Source organism: Jaculus jaculus, chromosome 16 (genome assembly GCF_020740685.1).
Source record: "Jaculus jaculus isolate mJacJac1 chromosome 16, mJacJac1.mat.Y.cur, whole genome shotgun sequence".
Taxonomy (NCBI): Eukaryota; Metazoa; Chordata; class Mammalia; order Rodentia; family Dipodidae; genus Jaculus; species Jaculus jaculus.
Window position 1 is genome coordinate 68240290 of NC_059117.1, and position 6811 is coordinate 68247100.

The following is a 6811-nucleotide window of genomic DNA, read 5'->3' on the forward strand; positions in this document are numbered from 1 at the left end:
TAGGCAAACACCTTAACCAATAAGCCATCTCTCCAGCCCCCAAATACTCTTTAAGGATTAAAAGGTGATGGCTCATCTGAGATTTTAGAAACATTATTTGTTTTTGTGATTTATGCAAAGGCAAATGTTATTTTAGTATCATGGCAAATGATACTAACTGACTAGTTTAAAACAAACATCTTATTTTGCTTACTCTGTGGTGGGTCAGGAATGAGGGATGAGATCACTTGGACACTCGTCCTTTTGGATCTCTTTATGGTTATAGCCAAGCATCGGCCAGGGCTGCAGTCATGTGGCAGCTTCATAGGGAAGGATTTCCAAGGGGGCTCATTTGTATAGCTGCTGTTGAGCCCAGCTCTTGGCTGGGGGCTCAGGCTGTCTACCCAACTGTTTGCACCCAGAGTCTCTGGCAAGATGGTCCTGGGATACCCAGGTTTCTTAAAGGGCACTTGGCTTTCCCCAGTGTTCACATACCAAGGGCAAAATTAGAAACTGCAAGGATTTTCTGACAGACTCAAAACTATCCAATTTAGGCTCCACAGCATCCTCTTGGTTACTAAGTCACTAGGTTAGTAAGTCACTAGGATCCACTCAGATCCTTGGGGAGGGCACTTAGACCCTGTCTCTTGTGGAGAGACTCTTAGGTTGTACGTACATTTTGAAATCATCACAAGGGATCTGTAGTGGGCACTTATAAATATGGTCCAAGAAAATGACTATGGGATTCCATTGTCTTGCAGCTCAGCATTCTTCATAATGGTGGTCTTTGTAGAGACATGATTTTTCCCCCATTGTTCCCCAGGAGAGACCAATATCCAATGCCATATTATTATTTCTTTTCTAAAGCACTGCCAATAATTTTATTCTGAGTCTTATAGGGGGAGAAGAATGAGAATTACAATGCATTTGAGTCCTGAATCAAAAGTTTGGGATATTAAATCCACCTGCGATTACCCAACCAGTTTAGTGCTATGTAAAAAAAAAATAAATAAATAAATAAAATCTCACCTAAGTTGGACAAGGTTTAGTTTTTAAAAAAATTTTTTGTTTATTTTTATTTATTTGAGAGCAACAGACACAGAGAGAAAGAGGCAGATAGAAAGACAAAGAATGGGCGCGCCAGGGCCTCCAGCCACTGCAAACGAACTTCAGACACGTGCGCCCCCTTGTGCATCTGGCTAACATGGGTCCTGGGGAATCGAGCCTCGAACCAGGGTCCTTAGGCTTCTCAGGCAAGCGCTTAACCGCTAAGCCATCTCTCCAGCCCTAAGGTTTAGTTTTTAACCCAACAGACGAAAAAGCCTATGTGAAGTACCTCACTCTTCAATAGCTGTACATTACAGGTAAATACGAGCCTGGGAATGATCTGTTGTCTGCTTTGTAAATCAAGAGAATACAAACTGTGAAGCCCCTGTCATAAGCAATTTCTTTCTGTAGACCTTTCATGCTAGAAATATGTGCAGGTCTATTGCTAACCTAGATTATACTATAGAAAAATCAAATCTTTTCAAAGTCAACATTAAAATTCACCTCATTCTTGGTTTTCTTCTTCATGGTTTATCTTACAGCGTGCCTATGAAAGCTATTTTGTTCCATGTACTATAATGTCACTGCAGTTGGCCCTATGGTGAGAGGCATTATACAGAGAAGTTTGCTGGTTCATTAGCGAACTGATAAGGGCTCAAACCTGCCCTGAATTTCACATCTCTCCCCAGAGAGACAGACTTTCAGATAGAATATGTTTTGGTAATGTTATTCTACATATAAAGGTAAGATACATGGTTTTTGTTGTTGTTTTTTTTTGCTTTGTGTATATGTAATGTAGTGTAGTGTCTTGAATCAGACATCCCCCACAAAGTCACGCCCTCTGAATAGTTGGTCTCTAGCTAAAGACAGTTTGGGAGATGGAGCCTTGTTGGAGGGGGTGTGTTGTTGGGCGTGGGCTTAGGGGTGTTGCAGCCAGATAGTGTTTGGCTCACTCTCCTGCTGCTGCTTTCCACCTGCTGTTGGCAGGGGGGTGATGACCAGCCTCTGCTCTACCAGGTTTCTTACGCTATCATGGAGCTTCCCCTAAAGACTACGAGCCAAACTTAAGCACCTTTCCTTCCTGTAGCTGCTTTTGTTCAGGTGTTTTGTTTTAGCAACAAAAGGGTTAACTATAGTGTGTGTGTGTGTGTGTGTGTGTGTGTGTGTGTGTGTGTGTGTGTGTGTGTTGTATGCTGGTGTGTGCACATGTATGTGCCCTTGCAATGCCCTGTGCACTTACGTGCAGTGCAGGAGGGGCACACCCGTGCAGTGGCCAGAGCCGAATGTCAGCGTTCTGCTCTGTAGCTCTTCCACCTATTCTTGTTAGAGCTGAAGTCTCTTGCTGATACTGGAACTTGCTTTTTTATTTTTCAAGTCCAGGGGATTCCCTGGCTTTTACCTTCCTTTAGAGAACTGGGTTTACAGGTACACATGGCTTCACCCAGAGGTTTACACTGGCCCTGGAGATTTGAACTCAGGTGGCTTCAGGGCCCCCTTAGGACCTCAGCACTTAACCATTGAGCCATCTCTCCAGCCTGGCACCTGCTTCTTATAACAGGGAATGGTGACTACTGTATGGAGCCTGACTCTCACAGTAGATGCGTTTAGGCTTTATTTTTTAGTGCCAATGCTATGAATAATGGCTTTTATATTTCCAGCTAACGAATTGGAATAAGTTATTACATTTGTGTCTGTTGCAAGAAAATAATTCTCCTTGACTTAGTACATGCAAGTTAAGATAGCCGTGAAAATTATTTAATAGTTGCTTTTGTTTTCTGGTTCTCAGGTCAAAATGGAACTAGAAAGTTTTCTCTCATCTCCTTCTATGAATGCACTTCATTCCATGTCAGTTAAAAAGCAAAGAAAACATAATAATTTCCAGGTGTGGTGGCTCATGCCTACAGTCCCAGCACTTGAGAGGAGGATCGCTGTGAGCTAGAAGCCAGCCTGGGACTACAGAGTAAGATCCAGGTCAGCCTGATAGAGTGAGACCCTGCCTCAGGAAATGGAAAAAAACAAAACCACAACAATAATAACAAAAAAAGCAAAATCGAACAATACAATCTTTTCCTTTTTTTTATCTTGGTGTTTCTATTTTTTCAAATTTAAATGTTTTACTTATGTCCTTGTGTGTGTGAGAGTGAGAGTATGCATGTGCATGTATGTGTGCATGTGCATGTGCATGTGTGTATATATATGCACCAGGGTTCCTTACTGCTGAAAACAAATACCCATCTGACTTTATGTGGGTGGCTGAGGAATTGAACAGAGTCTTCCAGGTTTGCCAGCAAATACTTTAACCACTGAGCCACATCCCCCAACCCTGTTTCTAATTTTTACATGGCATATTTTTCAAACAGTGACTTTTAAAGTTGCAATCGTAATACTTTAAGGGAAAATGGCTATAAAAGTAAAAGAAAGTGGTACATGGTGGCACCCACCGTTAATCCCAGCACTCTGGGAGGCAGAGGTAGAAGGATCAAGTAAGTTCAAGGCCAGCCTGGTTCTATCTACAGTGTGAGGTCCAGGTCAGTTTGTGCTGGAGTGAGACCCTTGAAAAACACAATAATAACAATAAAAAAAGTAAATATAACTGATTTCACTGTGCTGACATTATATTTTTTTACTTCATCTTCATGGCTTTTGACCTGGAAATTCCCAATCAAGATGTCAGTGGGGTTAGCTCACTTTGTGGCCTGTGATAGCATTTCTCTTTGGCTTAGATAATCCTAGTTTCCCATGTCTGTCCATTCAGCTTTTCTTTGTGGCTGTGTTTCTGTGTCCCCCACATTTTTTAAAATAAGGACACCAGTAGTATTGAGAAAGTCTGTCCTAATGACCTCATTTTAACTTGACTACCTGTACAAAGACCCTATTTTCAAACAAGGTTACATTCTGAGGTACTTGCGATTGGGGCTTCAGGATATAAATTTGACTGGGAGTCCATTTTTAATCCAAAATACTTTGTATTATGTGGCTTTGCATAGTAGAGTATATCATGGGATGCATTTCCAGATTCTGAAATTTGAACTGTCTAGATTTTAAATCTAGGTTTCCTTACTCAAAAATCATACATACCAGGCTGGGAAGATTGCTCAGTGGTTAGATTTTCGCTTATAAAGCCTTTCAACCCAGGTTCGATTCTCCAGGATCCATGTAAAGCCAGATGTGCAAAGCGGCACATGCATCTGGAGTTTGGCAAGAGGCCCTGGTGCATCCATACTTACTCTCTCTACCATTCCCCTCCACAAATATATAATTTAAAATATTTTTAATTGTGCATATGGGACTGGAGAGGTGGCTTACTAGCTAAGGTGCTTGCCTTCAAAGCCAAAGGACCCAGGTTTGATTCTTCTATACCCACTTAAGCCAGATGTACAAGGTGATGCATGTGTCTGGAGTTTGTTTGCAATGGTGGCTGGAGACCCTAGTGTGCCCATTCTCTCTCTCTCTTTCTCTATCTGTCTCTTTTTCTCTCTCAAATAAATTAACAAAATTAAAAATTATATATATGTAATTTTGGTATGACCAAATTATGAACCCTGAATATTACATTATAGATCGCATGAGCAATGTCATATCTTTCTCCCCCTCTCTCTTTCAAGGTAGGGTCTTCTCTAGCCCAGGCTGACCTGGAATTCACTATGCAGTCTCAGGGTGGACTTAAACTCACAGCAATCCTCATACCTCTGCCTCCTACCTCTGCTAGGATTAAAGGCAGGCGCCGCCATGCCTGCCTATCATTTCTCTTAATCTTTACCACACATACTGTGATAGAACTGTATTTGACAAACTGATAATGACAATGGTTGTTAATGTCATTTTAACTTGCATTTCACTTAAATGTGTGAGGTTGAATATCTTTTCACTGTTCCAAATGCATATATTTTAAAAGAGATAGGGTTCGACTGAAAATAATATCTTGTAACTTGTTTTTCTATTTGTCACATAAAATGGGCTGTCTTCCAGATTATGCAGTATTGCATTACAACAGAAAAGTCACATGGCTTCATTCTAACCCATCTGCTTAAAAATTATTTAATTATTTCTTTTTAAATACATTTACATTGTTTCCAGTATTTTTGCTTCTAAAATAATGCCAATATAACTACAGACATAAATCATCATGTACAGCTGGGGTAAAAAAAAATGAACTGTGAGGTTTTTTTTTTTAATTTAATTTATTAGTTTTCTTTTCAGCAAATACAGGCAGTTTGGTACCATTGTTTAGGCTCATCCATGATCTACCCCCTCCCATTAGACCTTCCTTGTTGATGTAAATGGGTCGTGCATTGTGGAGTTAGCCCACAGTTATTGGTATGATAAATGTATATCATGCATTATCTGCATATCATGACCCAACATGTGACTCTGACATTCTTTCCGCCCCCTCTTCCGCAAAATTTCCCTGAGCCATGTTGGGATCATTTTTGGTCTGCTTCAGTGATGAGGTGTTGGGGGCGTCTGGGGGTCTGGCTCTCTGATTTGGTAGGAGTTGATTTTTCTCTGCGTTGGTCTCCTTCCCCTTTGTGCTGGTATCCGGTTCACAGGAAAACAGCACCCTTGCTTGTTTCACCAATTGTCCTTAGTTTCAGTTGGGCCCCTTTTGAGGTATGTTGGGGCAGCTCTCTCCTTAGGATCTGCATCTATCTGAAAAAGAGAAGCAGATTCTTTCTTTCCCCGGTATCTGGAGTGCAGCTAGGCGGTCGCCATCTTGGCCGGAAGTGAACTGTGAGTTTTTTAGGAAGACATTTGAAGTTGAATTAGTAACCAAATATTTCCCCTATTTCCCCTTAAAAATGGGCTTGCTTATACCTTCAAAAAAATCCACTGCTCAGCACTTGGGGCTAGATGTTCCTTTTTGTTTTCCAGTGAGGATATTAATTTGTGTCTGAGATCAACTGTGCCATCCGATCACCCACGTGGTCAGCATGAGGGGGACGATGCTGCCTCGTGGAGGGGCGGACAAGATCTTGTTGGACAGTTGGAGATTTACAGCTCTCAATTGTAGACTGAGAAGCGGGGTCAGAGAGGATATCAAAGAAAACAGAAAACACTCAAAGTGCATTGACTCATTCAACGAACGTTGGAGAATTGGTGGGGTGGGGGTGGGGATACTGTCTATTGCTAGTGGTAGTAGACAGCTGTTGCTCAGGTAATACTGTGTCATCCCAGCACCTGGGAAGCAGAGGCAGGAGGACCACTGTGAGTTCAAGACAAGCCTGAGACTGCATGGTGAATTCCAAGTCAGCCTGGGTTAAAGTGAGACTACCTCGGGAAAGAATGAGAGAAAGTATGACTCCAAACTTCAATGCCGCGTAATAGCAAACGTTCAGTTTTGTTTTGCTTATGAATTTATATTTGTCTAAGGCCATGTTGTGCTAGCACTAGCTAGGCTCGAATTAGGTCCCACGTTGGGTCCAGATTTATCCCCATATTCCTGTTCCCATGTGCACCAGCAGCTACATGCAGAATGTTTCTCTAGTCATGAAGAACAAGGAGGCAAATACCTTCAAGGTCATTATCAACATTTTATTGTCCAAAGTGAGTTAGCTTGGCATCAGCAATACAGGTATGTGTCACTTAAAATGGTAGAGAATTGTCAAATTTCATGTATAGGGCTGGAGAGATGGCTCAGTGGTTAAAGGCACTTGCTTGCAAAGTCTGATGGCCCAGGTTCAATTTCCAAGTACCCATGTAAAGCCAGACACTTCAAGTGGCACATGTATCTGGAATTCATGTTTCCAGCAGTAGGAGGCTCTGACGTGCCCGTTTTTGTTCTCTC